Source organism: Arachis hypogaea, chromosome 7, assembly GCF_003086295.3.
Source record: "Arachis hypogaea cultivar Tifrunner chromosome 7, arahy.Tifrunner.gnm2.J5K5, whole genome shotgun sequence".
Classification (NCBI taxonomy): Eukaryota; Viridiplantae; Streptophyta; class Magnoliopsida; order Fabales; family Fabaceae; genus Arachis; species Arachis hypogaea.
This window is the reverse complement of record NC_092042.1, coordinates 39,339,707-39,353,299: the sequence shown is the minus strand read 5'-3', so window position 1 is coordinate 39,353,299 and position 13,593 is coordinate 39,339,707. Positions and strand designations below refer to the sequence as shown.

The 13,593-nt window shown below is 41.1% G+C and overlaps 1 non-coding gene across 1 annotated transcript; it reads left to right on the top strand.

Annotated features, from left to right (window-relative positions):
- The first annotated feature begins 11,603 nt into the window (after nucleotides 1-11,603).
- On the top strand, nucleotides 11,604-11,711 carry LOC112704274 (small nucleolar RNA R71). Its single transcript, XR_003154908.1, has one exon. It is a non-coding gene; the product is annotated as a small nucleolar RNA R71 (small nucleolar RNA).
- Nucleotides 11,712-13,593: the final 1,882 nt, after the last annotated feature.

The window sequence follows — 13,593 nt, the reverse complement described above, 5'->3', positions numbered from 1 at the left end:
AATGGACTATCAACAACCATTCTGTGATGCATATCAAGGCAATGGCTATGGTGAGCAATCTTTTGATTATCAACAACCACCACCATATGCCTATGAACCCTCTCCTCAACATGACTTTGGACCACCATACTCACAAGCCCCTTTATGAGCCATATGAACCATATATAGAACCACCCCAATTCCAACCCAATTACTCCCAAGAACCACCACCTCAATATTTGCCATCTCCATATCCATCAATCCAAGAGCACTATGATCCTACTTATGATAGCCAAGCGCAGCAAGATTCAACGGATCGTCTCACAAAAACGTGTGCAAAACTTCAAGCAACTATTCACCAATTAAATCAAGCGATAAATCAATTAGCTTCTCGACTTTTAGACACTCAAGAAACTCCCATGGCTTCATGTGGATAATCTAATGAAGAACGTAGCATGACGGAGATACTAGAAACTCCAGTGGACAATACGGAACATGACTATGTACTGGAACAAGTGGAAGAAGCTGTAATTATCAAAGAAGAAAAAGTGGTTGAAGACTTAGGAGATGCAGAACCTCCATAGGAAAGTACAGTCATAGAACCCCCTTTCAAGACGTTCGAAATTGATGCTGAGGAGGGTGTACAACCTCCAAGGCATATCACAGTTGAAGACTTGGAAGAGGTTGATCAAGAGATGGAGATTCAAGAAGAAGAAGCACAACCTCCCATACCCTCGAAAAGCAATGAAGAGGAGTTTGAATTAGAAGAAAGCTACCAAGAGGAAGAGGTTGAAATCAAAGAATTTTGCAAAGAGGTGGAAGTTGTCAAAGAGCACAAGGGAGTGGAGCTTGAAATCACCTTGCCAAAGTTATTAGAGACCCCTCCCCCTAAGTTGCCATCGTCCTTCACGACATTCAAGTGGGTAAAATTCATATCCCTTAGCTTTCTAATCCCACTTGAATATGGACTATTGGAGACGAATGGTCAACTTAGAGCTCTTTGTGGCATTAAGAGTAAGAGGAAGATGGTCAGTGGTAAGAATTGTCCTGCCAGGTTCATTATGGTTGGAAGCTCAAAGTTTAAACGTAAAGGTTGGTATAGAGCTCAACTGAATGGGTCTAGGAAGTTGTTTGGTCGCTGCAGTGAGAATTCAGATCACCTTTCACCCAGCTGGAAAAATGCAGATTGAGACAAAAACGGGTGTAAAAGTAAGGTTTGGGATCCTGGAATCTATTCTGACATTTGTCACCCCAGGAGCCTAAGAATCTGTTTGAAGCTTCTTAAGGGCTTTACATGCCTAGCTTGGGACCCCGGAGGTTACTGGAAGTACAAACACTAGTGGGAATTCCTGGATGAATACAAGCATAAGCCACCATAACAGAGAGCCCACCAAATGTCCAACTTAAGGACTCTAACTAAAAGTGCTAGGTGGGAGACAACCCACCATGGTATGATCGTTCCTTTTTCGTTTTTATTTAGTTTTATTTGTTTTTGAGTTTTATTTTATTTTATTATATTGAACCTGGAATTTTGCATAACATTCATATTAGCATTGCATTCTACATATTGCATTAAAAAAAAAGAGGCACGCACGCGACGCGACAGCGTCGCTGACGCGTCCGCGTCGCATGTGCGTTGTGAAGAAGAGAAATCGAACAGAGAGTCACGCGAGAGCGTGGCTGGAGGCGTGCCCGTGGCATAAATTGTCCCACACGACCGCGTCGCTGACGCGTCCGCGTCGAGTGGGAACACTGGCCTCCCACGCGACCGCATCACGCACGCGGCTGCGTGCCTTGGAATTCGACGTAGAAAAGGAGCATGACCGAAAGTTGTGCTAGAGTGGTGTTGAGTGGTGCTAAACGCACAATTCTTCCCACGCGGCCGCGTGACCGACGCGACCGCGTCATATCCTCATAATGGCCACTCACACGACCGCGTGCCCCACGCGATCGTGTCACCCAATATTTGGCAATTAATGATTTTGAACAGAGAGTTGTGCGAGCGCGAGGGGCATAAAACGGGTCACACGACCGCGTGATCGACGCGACCGCGTCAATCTGTATAAGTGCAAGTCACGCGACCGTGTGCCCCACGTGTCCGCGTTGCTTGCGCTGCACAGCTTATCCTAATTTGCCAAATATATCTTTTCTTCCCCAATCCTAATTTTTCCTCCCTCCTTTCTTAGTTACTTCTTCTTCCCTTCTTTTCCTTCTCATTCTTCTTATCTTTCATTTCCTTTTACTTAATTGCATACTTTCATTCATTGCATTATTTTCATTGGTGTTGGAATTTTATTTGGGTCATTGTTTTTCTATATTTTTGTGGATTATTTGACAATTATATATTACTTTTTAAAGGGTTGCTTGCATATTCAATTTAATACTTTCAAATAGCTTATTCACCATGCATGCTATGTGTTTGTGAAAACGCCCGTATGGCATTGTGCACTATTTTTAAGATTTCGTTTAATCTATTACTATAAATGCTTGCTTTTCATAAAACCCTTTTTATATTTTATTAATTAAATATAATTGTTATTACAAACATGATTGTTAGTTTGAAAGACTTGGTAATCTAACTTGGACATTGAATGCTTGATCTATGCTACTCATGCCTTTACCAGCATGCCAATAAACATCTTGCATTTAACTGTCATCACATGCACTTACTATATTTCCATTGATGACTTTTCACATGTAGTCATGACCATGTGTTAACATCATTCTTCTTTACTGTGCATTGATTACCACCTTTTCCGCTCTCTTCCTTGCTGGATTCCCTAACTTCGCTTGTTACTTTCCTTTTTCCCCTTTCAGGATGGCCACCAAGAAGGGTAAAGAGAGAAAGCTACTCCCAAACCACCGGCAAGGACAGGAACACAAAAGAGCACTAGCTGAGGAACTACAACCCCCATCCACCTGCACATCTCAGCATGCACCGAGGACGGTGCAATCTTTAAGTGTGGGGAGGTCGATACCGATCTCCAAGGGTTAGTTAGTCCCTTCTCAACACCAATTTTTGTTTTTCATTGTTGCATTTGCATGTTTGATTGCATGTTTATTTTTTTTGTACATATTTTACCACTTGGTTAAAGTAATAAAATTCTTTTAAGACCCTATCTTTGAAAATTTTCACTAATTTAAATTGAAAAATTTTTATGTTAAAACTTGTTGGAAGTTGTATTTGGAACATGATTTTTGAGCTAAAGAACACACAACTTGTGAGATTTGAGCTTATTTATATGGTTACATTATTTAACCATAAATATTTTATTCCTGTGTGTTTCCTTCTCTATGATTGTAATCTATATTTTGTTCCAATCTATATGTCCATTATTTAGTGTATTTACATGCTTGCATATGATTGAGGCCATTGTTTGATTTTCGCTCACTTATCCCAAATAAGCCTACCCTTTAAATCACCCTTGTCAGCCACTTTGAGCCTTTTAATCCCCATTTGTTCTGTATTTTACCACATCACTAGCCTTAAAGCAGAAAAACAATTAAATATCCCAATTGAATCTTTGGTTAGCTTAAGATAGGGATTGTGTAACAATTAAGTGTGGGGAAACTGTGGGAACATGGGTTAATAAGGGAATGTATCATGTTTCTAATTTATTTGAATATTGGGAATTTGGAAAACTACTCATGAAAAACCAAAATAGAAAAATAATGGAAAATCTATATGCATTGATAAGTTATGTTTGCTTTTATGATTCAAAAAAAATTCAATAAATAAGCAAACAAATAAGGGGCCAGAAGTACCCCAATGTCAAGTTGAAAGATCAATGCACATATGATAAAAGTAAAGAAATATCAATAATTTGGTACATGAGTATGAGAATCCTACAAAAGTGGGAATTATGGGAGGCTAAGTATAATTTTAAAATTTTTATAGAGTATGTATATGTTAGGTGAGATCTTAGACTACTCAAGGATTCACTTTATAAAGCTCACTTGGCCATACATATATCTTTACCTTTACCTCAGCGCCATTACAACCCTAAAAAGACCTCATGATGTTTGCATTAGTATGCTAAATATTTGTTGATTGGTTAGATGAAGAACAAGGTTTAGAAAGCATGACTAGGGAAGATTAGAGTGATTTACCCTATACACCAGAGAGATTAAAGTGATACACACTACCAGTGAGGGTTCAGTGCTTAATTCTATGTTCCCTGCTTTCATGAGCTATCTTCTTACAAGTTTACTTGTCTTCTATTGTATAATTTGAATTAGTGAAATTTGATTTATGTTTGTCTTGGAGAACTTATTTATTTTTAACCAAGTAGGTAGAAGCATTTCACATTTAGTTGCATTCATATAGATAGGATTGCATTTCATACTTTCTACCATTCCTCTTCATCTTTATAGATTCTCTTGAGCTTAGCATGAGGACATGCTATTGTTTAAGTGTGGGGAGGTTGATAAACCACTATTTTATGGTTTATCTTATGCTCAATTGAGTGGTTTTTATCAACTCTTTACTCACTTATTCATACAATTCGCATGTTTTACATTTTCCTTTCTGATTTTGTGCTATGATTGAAAACATGCTTCTTTGATCTTATATTTGCTTATTATTAATCCTCTCTTATTACCATTTGATGCCTTGATATGTGTGTTAAGTGTTTTCAGATATTATAGGACAGGAATGGCTTGGAGGATGGAAAGGAAGCATTCAAAAGTGGAAGGAATACAAGAAGTTGAAGAAGTTGTTAAGCTGTCCAACCTGACCTCTTTGCACTCAAACGGCTATAACTTTAGCTATAGAGGTCCAAACCACGCGTTTCTAGTTGCGTTGGAAAGCTAACGTCCGGGGCTTCGATTTGTTATATACTATGCCATAGTTGCCTGACACTAGGTGACGCGAACGCGTAATTTATGCAGACGCGTCGCATCTGCGAAATTTAATCCGCGCGGCCGCGTGGGCGATGCCTCCGCATCACTTGGCCGCGACCTGTACGGACCAGAAAGTGCTGGAAGTGACTTCTGGGCTGTTTCTGACCCAGTTTTCGGCCCAGAGAACACAGATTAGAGGCTATAAAGTGGGGGAATGCCCATTCATAATCATGCTATTAATAATTCACTTTTTATTATTTTAGATGTAGTTTTTAGAGAGAGAGGTTCTCTCATCTCTCTTAGGATTAGGATTAGGATTCCTCTTAAAGGATTTAGGATTTATTATTATTCCAACTTACAATTTTCTTCTGAATTCCAGGTTTAATATTCCCTTTACTTATTTTCCCAATTTAATTTATGAACTCTTTTATATTGAATTTGAATTTATGTTTACACGTAGTTTGATTGCTTTATTTACATGAATGCTCTTAATTTAATTTAGATATTTTTCCTTTTGGCTTTGGTTGATTAATTGGTGACTCTTGAGTTATCAAACTCATTGTTGATTAAAATTGGAATTCTTCATGAATTGATTCGAGATCCAATAACTCTAACTTTTCCCAAGGAAAGACTGGGACTTGAGGATTCGAATTAATTCATCCACTTGACTTACCTTCATAGTTAGAGGTTAACAAAGTGGGAAAAAATCCGATTCTCATCACAATTGATAAGGATAACTAGGATAGGACTTCCAGTTCTTATACCTTGCCAAGAGATTTTATTATTGTTAATTTATTTTACTTGTCATTTAAATATGCTTGTGCCCATTGCCCAAACTCCAAAACCCCAATTTACAAACTCATAACCAATAATAAGAGCATACCTATGATAGCGCGAAATTGTGAACAATACTTTTCACAACTCTCATAATCCCCGGTCATGAACCCCAAAAACTTGGTGTTCAATACCATGGCATTAACACAACTTCGCACAACTAACCAGCAAGTGCACTGGGTCGTCCAAGTAATAAACCTTACGCGAGTAAGGGTCGATCCCACGGAGATTGTTGGTATGAAGCAAGCTATGGTCATCTTGTAAATCTTAGTCAGACAAACTCAAATGGGTATGGTGATAGACGAAATAAACATAAAGATAAAGATAGAGATACTTATGTAATTCATTGGTAGGAACTTCAGATAAGCGTATGAAGATGCCTTCCCTTCCGTCTCTCTGCTTTCCTACTGTCTTCATCCAATCCTTCTTACTCCTTCAGTCACACGTTCATAGGTGAGAATGATGATGAGTGTCACGGATCATCACATTCATCAAGTTGAAGAACAAGTGATATCTTAGAACAAGAACAAGCAGAATTGAATAGAAGAACAATAGTAATTGCATTAATACTCGAGGTACATCAGAGCTCCACACCTTAATCTATGGTGTGTAGAAACTCCACCGTTGAAAATACATAAGTATAGGGTCTAGGCATGGCCGAATGGCCAGCCTCCCAATGATCTAAGATAGCATAAAAATGAAGATAGCTACCAAGATTGAATGGTTAAAATACAATAGTAAAAGGTCCTACTTATAGAAAACTAGTAGCCTAAGGCTTACAGAGATGAGTAAATGACATAAAAATCCATTTCCGGGCCCACTTGGTGTGTGCTTGGGCTGAGCAATGAAGCATTTTTGTGTAGAGACTCCTCTTGGAGTTAAACGCCAGCTTTAGTGCCAGTTTGGGCGTTTAACTCCCATTTGGGTGCCAGTTCCGGCGTTTAACGCTGGAATTCCTGAGGGTGACTTTGAACGCCGGTTTGGGCCATCAAATCTTGGGCAAAGTATGGACTATCATATATTGCTGGAAAGCCCAGGATGTCTACTTTCCAACTCCGTTGAGAGCGCGCAAATTGGGCTTCTGTAGCTCCAGAAAATCTACTTCGAGTGCAGGGAGGTCAGAATCCAACAGCATCTGCAGTCCTTTTTAGTCTCTGAATCAGATTTTTGCTCAGGTCCCTCAATTTCAGCCAGAAAATACCTGAAATCACAGAAAAACACACAAACTCATAGTAAAGTCCAGAAAAGTGAATTTTAACTAAAACTAATAAAAATATACTAAAAACTAACTAGATCATACTAAAAACATACTAAAAACAATGCCAAAAAGCGTACAAATTATCCGCTCATCACAACACCAAACTTAAATTGTTGCTTGTCCTCAAGCAACTGAAAATCAAATAAGATAAAAAGATGAGAATATGCAATGAATTCCAAAAACATCTATGAAGATTAGTATTAATTAGATGAGCGGGGCTTTTAGCTTTTTGCCTCTGAATAGTTTTGGCATCTCACTCTATCCTTTGAAATTCAGAATGATTGGCTTCTTTAGGAACTCAGAATCCAGATAGTGTTATTGATTCTCTTAGTTAAGTATGATGATTCTTGAACCCAGCTACTTATTGAGTCTTGGCTGTGGCCCAAAGCACTCTGTCTTCCAGTATTACCACCGGATACATACATGCCACAGACACATAATTGGGTGAACCTTTTCAGATTGTGACTCAACTTTGCTAGAGTCCCCAATTAGAGGTGTCCAGGGTTCTTAAGCACACTCTTTTTGCCTTGGATCACAACTTTATTTCTTTCTTTTCTCTCTTTTTTTTTTCGTTTTTCTTCTCTCTTTTTTTTCGAATTTTTTTTAATCATTACTTTTTTCTTGCTTCAAGAATCATTTTTATGATTTTTCAGATCCTCAGTAACATGTCTCCTTTTTCATCATTCTTTCAAGAGCCAACATTCATGAACCACAAATTCAAAAGACATATGCACTGTTTAAGCATACATTCAGAGAACAAAAGTATTGCCACCACATCAAAATAATTAAACTGTTATAAAATTCAAAATTCATGCAATTCTTTTCTTTTTCAATTAAGCACGTTTTTATTTAAGAGAGGTGATGGATTCATAGGACATTCATAACTTTTAGGCATAGACACTAAGACACTAATGATCACAAGACACAAACATGGATAAACATAAGCATAAAATTCGAAAAACAGAAAAATAAAGAACAAGGAAATTAAAGAACGGGTCCACCTTAGTGATGGCGGCTCTTTCTTCCTCTTGAAGATCCTATGGAGTGCTTGAGCTCCTCAATGTCTCTTCCTTGTCTTTGTTGCTCTTCTCTCATGATTCTTTGATCTTCTCTAATTTCATGGAGGATGATGGAGTGTTCTTGATGCTCCATCCTTAATTGTCCCATGTTGGAACTCAATTCTCCTAGGGAGGTGTTTAGTTGCTCCCAATAGTTTTGTGGAGGAAAGTGCATCCCTTGAGGCATCTCAGGGATCTCATGATGAGTGGGGTCTCTTGTGTGCTCCATCCTCTTCTTAGTGATGGGCTTGTCCTCATCAATGGGGATGTCTCCCTCTATGTCAACTCCAACTGAATAACAGAGGTGACAAATAAGATGAGGGAAGGCTAACCTTGCCAAGGTAGAGGACTTGTCCGCCACCTTATAAAGCTCTTGAGCTTTAACCTCATGAACTTCTATTCCTTCTCCAATCATGATGCTATGAATCATGATAGCCCGGTCTATGGTAACTTCGGACCGGTTGCTAGTGGGAATGATTGAGCGTTGGATAAACTCCAACCATCCTCTAGCCACGGGTTTGAGGTCATGCCTTCTCAATTGAACCGGCTTCCCTCTTGAATCTCTCTTCCATTGGGCGCCCTCTTCACATATGACTGTGAGGACTTGGTCCAACCTTTGATCAAAGTTGACCCTTCTAGTGTAAGGATGTTCATCTCCTTGCATCATGGGCAAATTGAATGCCAACCTTACACTTTCCGGACTAAAATCCAAGTATTTCCCCCGAACCATAGTAAGATAATTCTTTGGATCCGGGTTCACACTTTGATCATGGTTCTTGGTGATCCATGCATTGGCATAGAACTCTTGAACCATTAAGATTCCGACTTGTTGAATGGGGTTGGTAAGAACTTCCCAACCTCTTCTTTGGATCTCATGTCGGATCTCCGGATATTCACTCTTTTTGAGTGAAAAAGGGACCTCGGGGATCACCTTCTTCAAGGCCACAACTTCATAGAAGTGGTCTTGATGCACCCTTGAGATGAATCTTTCCATCTCCCATGACTCGGAGGTGGAAGCTTTTGCCTTCCCTTTCCTCTTTCTAGAGGTTTCTCTGGCCTTGGATGCCATAAATGGTTATGGAAAAACAAAAAGCAATGCTTTTACCACACCAAACTTAAAATGGTTGCTCGTCCTCGAGCAAAAGAAGAAAGAAGAGAGTAGAAGAAGTAGAAATGAGGAAGAAGGGAATGGCTTTGTGTTCGGCCAAAGGTGGAAGAAGTGGTGTTTAGGTTGTGTGAAAATGAAGGAGTGAAGATGGGTTTATATAGGAGAGGGGAAGGGTAGGGTTCGGTCATTTGAGGGTGGGTTTGGGTGGGAAAGTGATTTGAATTTGAATGGTGAGGTAGGTGGGGTTTTATGAAGGATGGATGTGAGTGGTGAAGAGAAAGAAGGGATTTGATAGGTGAAGGGTTTTTGGGGAAGAGGTGTTGAGGTGATTGGTGAATGGGTGAAGAAGAGAGAGAGTGGTAGGGTAGGTGGGGATCTTGTGGGGTCCACAGATCCTGAGGTGTCAAGGAAAAGTCATCCCTGCACCAAATGGCAAGCAAAATTGCATTTTTAGCCATTTCTGGCGTTAAACGCCGGGCTTGTGCCCATTTTTGGCGTTTAACGCCAGCTTCTTGCCCTTTTCTGGCGTTTAACGCCAGTCTGGTGCCCCTTTCTGGCGTTAAACGCCCAGAATGGTGCCAGACTGGGCGTTAAACGCCCATCTGCTAGCCTCACTGGCGTTTAAATGCCAGTGGGTGCGTCCTCCAGGGTGTGCTGTTTTTCTTCCTGTTTTTCTTTTTGTTTTTGCTTTTTCAATTGATTTTGTGACTTCTCATGATCATCAACCTACAAAAGAACATAAAATAACAAAGGAAAATAGATAAAATATAACATTGGGTTGCCTCCCAACAAGCGCTTCTTTAATGTCAGTAGCTTGACAGAGGACTCTCATGGAGCCTTACTGATACTCAGAGCAATGTTGGAACCTCCCAACACCAAACTTAGAGTTTGAATGTGGGGGTTCAACACCAAACTTAGAGTTTGGTTGTGGCCTCCCAACACCAAACTTAGAGTTTGACTGTGGGGGCTCTGTTTGGCTCTGTTTTGGGAGGAGCTCTTCATGCTTCCTCTCCATGGTGACAGAGGGATATCCTTGGGCCTTAAACACCAAGGATTCTTCATTCACTTGAATGATCAACTCTCCTCTATCAACATCAATCACAGCCTTTGCTGTGGCTAGGAAGGGTCTGCCAAGGATGATGGATTCATCCATGCATTTCCCAGTCTCTAGGACTATGAAATCAGTAGGGATGTAATGGTCTTCAACCTTTACCAGAACATCCTCTACAAGTCCATAGGCTTGTTTTCTTGAGTTGTCTGCCATCTCTAGTGAGATTTTTGCAGCTTGCACCTCAAAGATCCCTAGCTTCTCCATTACAGAGAGAGGCATGAGGTTTACACTTGACCCTAAGTCACACAAGGCCTTCTTGAAGGTCATGGTGCCTATGGTACAAGGTATTGAAAACTTCCCAGGATCTTGTCTCTTTTGAGGCAGTTTCTGCCTGGACAAGTCATCCTGTTCTTTGGTGAGCAAAGGGGGTTCATCCTCCCAAGTCTCATTTCCAAATAACTTGTCATTTAGCTTCATGATTGCTCCAAGGTATTTAGCAACTTGCTCTTCAGTGACATACTCATCCTCTTCAGAGGAGGAATACTCATCAGAGCTCATGAATGGCAGAAGTAAGTCCAATAGAATCTCTATCTCATTCTGAGCCTCAGATTCCCATGGTTCCTCATTGGGGAACTCATTGGAGGCCAGTGGACGTCCAGTGAGGCCTTCCTCAGTGGCGTTCACTGCCTCTTCTTCCTCCCAAAATTTGGCCATGTTGATGGCCTTGCACTCTCCTTTTGGATTTTCTTCTGTATTGCTTGGGAGAGTACTAGGAGGGAGTTCAGTAATTTTCTTGCTCAGCTGACCCACTTGTCCCTCCAAGTTTCTAATGGAGGACCTTGTTTCAGTCATGAAACTTTGAGTGGTTTTGATTAGATCAGATACCATGGTTGCTAAGTCAGAAGTATTTTGCTTAGAACTCTCTGTCTGTTGCTGAGAAGATGATGGAAAAGGCTTGCTATTGCTAAACCTGTTTCTTCCACCATTATTATTGTTGAAACCTTGTTGAGGTCTTTGTTGATCCTTCCATGAAAAATTTGGATGATTTCTCCATGAAGGATTATAGGTGTTTCCATAGGGTTCTCCCATGTAATTCACCTCTTCCATTGAAGGGTTCTCAGGATCACAAGCTTCTTCCTCGGATGAAGCTTCCTTAGTACTGCTTGGCGCATTTTGCATTCCAGACAGACTTTGAGAAATCATATTGACTTGTTGAGTCAATATTTTGTTCTGAGCCAAAATGGCATTCAGAGTGTCAATCTCAAGAACTCCTTTCTTCTGACTAGTCCCATTGTTCACAGGATTTCTTTCAGAAGTGTACATGAATTGGTTATTTGCAACCATTTCAATCAGCTCTTGAGCTTCTGTAGGCGTCTTCTTCAGATGAAGAGATCCTCCAGCAGAGCTATCCAAAGACATCTTGGATAGTTCAGAGAGACCATCATATAAAAAACCTATGATGCTCCATTCAGAAAGCATGTCAGAAGGACACTTTCTGATTAATTGTTTGTATCTTTCCCAAGCTTCATAGAGGGATTCTCCTTCCTTCTGTCTGAAGGTTTGGACTTCCACTCTAAGCTTACTCAATTTTGAGGTGGAAAGAACTTTGCCAAGAAGGCATTGACTAGCTTTTCCCAAGAGTCCAGGCTTTCTTTAGGTTGAGAGTCCAACCATGTCCTAGCTCTGTCTCTTACAGCAAAAGGGAATAGCATAAGTCTGTAGACCTCAGGGTCAACCCCATTAGTCTTGACAGTGTCACAGATTTGCAAGAATTCAGCTAAAAACTGATGAGGATCTTCCAATGGAAGTCCATGGAACTTGCAATTCTGTTGCATTAGAGAAACTAATTAAGGCTTAAGCTCAAAGTTGTTTGCTCCAATGGCAGGGATAGAGATGCTTCTCCCATAGAAATCGGGAGTAGGTGCAGTAAAGTCACCCAGCACCTTCCTTGCATTGTTGGCATTGTTGTTGTTTTCGGCTGCCATGTGTTCTTCTTCTTTGAAGAATTCTGTTAGGTCCTCTACAGAGAGTTGTGCTTTGGCTTCTCTTAGCTTTCTCTTCAAGGTCCTTTCAAGTTCAGGATCAGCCTCAACAAGAATGCTTTTGTCCTTGCTCCTGCTCATAAGAAAGAGAAGGGATGATGCAATTGCATATTTGTTATATTAGCTAGTTAGTTTAGTTGGTTTTAGCTTAATCTCACTCATTTTCTCTAAATAAACAAGTCCTTTTATGAGTTTTATCTTCATGCATGAGAACACCAAGGAACATGTTGATTCTAGCCAAATTCATGCAAATGATTTAAGGAATGCATATATGAATGAGTATGAATGAATCTCATGAAATTTATTGCATGAATTGGTAAGACTTTGAAGCTATTTCCCTTGTTGATGATAGGTGATGAAACAAGAAAGTATGGAAGCAAGAATGATGCAAGCTGGGAAAGAAGAAGTTGGCGTTGCCAACTTGGAGATAGTGGGCGTTGTTCATGGCAACGCTAGGCAACCTTGAAGAACAAAAGTTGGCGTTGCCAACTTGGAGATAGTGGGCGTTGTTCATGGCAACGCCAGGCAGCCCTGGAGAAGCAAATTTGGGCGTTGCCAACTCTAGAAGGGCATTGCCAACGCCAATTTGTGAAGCAAGCTTGGCAGCCTTGGAAGAGCATAAGTTGGCGTTGCCAACTTGGAGAAGAGGGTGCGTTGTTGAAGGCAACGCCAAGGCAGCCCTGGAGAGCAAATGTTGGCGTTGCCAACTTGGAGGAAGGAGTGAGTTGTTGGCGTGTCTCAAGGCAACGCACATGAGTGAGCTTGGCCCAAGAGGGGAAGAAGCTGGCGTTGCCAACGCCAGGAACCATAGGCGTTATTCAAGGCAACGCCAAGCAACAAATGGAGCCTTGAAGAGGAGCTCGAGGGCGTTGCCAACGCCAGGAACCTTGGGCGTGTCCCTAGGCAACGCCACACAAGAAAACTTGGCCCAGGAAAATGAGATGCACGTTGCCAACTCCAAGTTAGGAATGCGTGTTTCTTGGCAACGTAGCAAGCAATTTTGGCACCAAAAGGGAGCTCGAGCACGTTGTTGAGCTAGGAAGCATTGGCGTGGTTGGCAACAACGCCAGGAATGGTTGCTTGGCTAGGCACCAAGTCTTGGTGCCAACCAAGTTGCCAACGCCCACAAGCCGTGCCATGCACGTTGCCAACGCCAGGAAGGGCACCAATCAAGTTGCCAATGCCCACAAGCCGTGCCATGCACGTTGCCAACGCCAGGAAGGGCACCAATCAAGTTGCCAACGCCCACAAGCCGTGCCATGCACGTTGCCAACGCCAGGAAGGGCACCAATCAAGTTGCCAACGCCCATAAGCCTTGCCATGCACGTTGCCAACGTGCTGAAGAGAAGGAGTGTTCATCAACAACGCCAGGAAAATTGTGATGCACGTTGCTAACTTGGAATATAGGGGCGTTATCCACA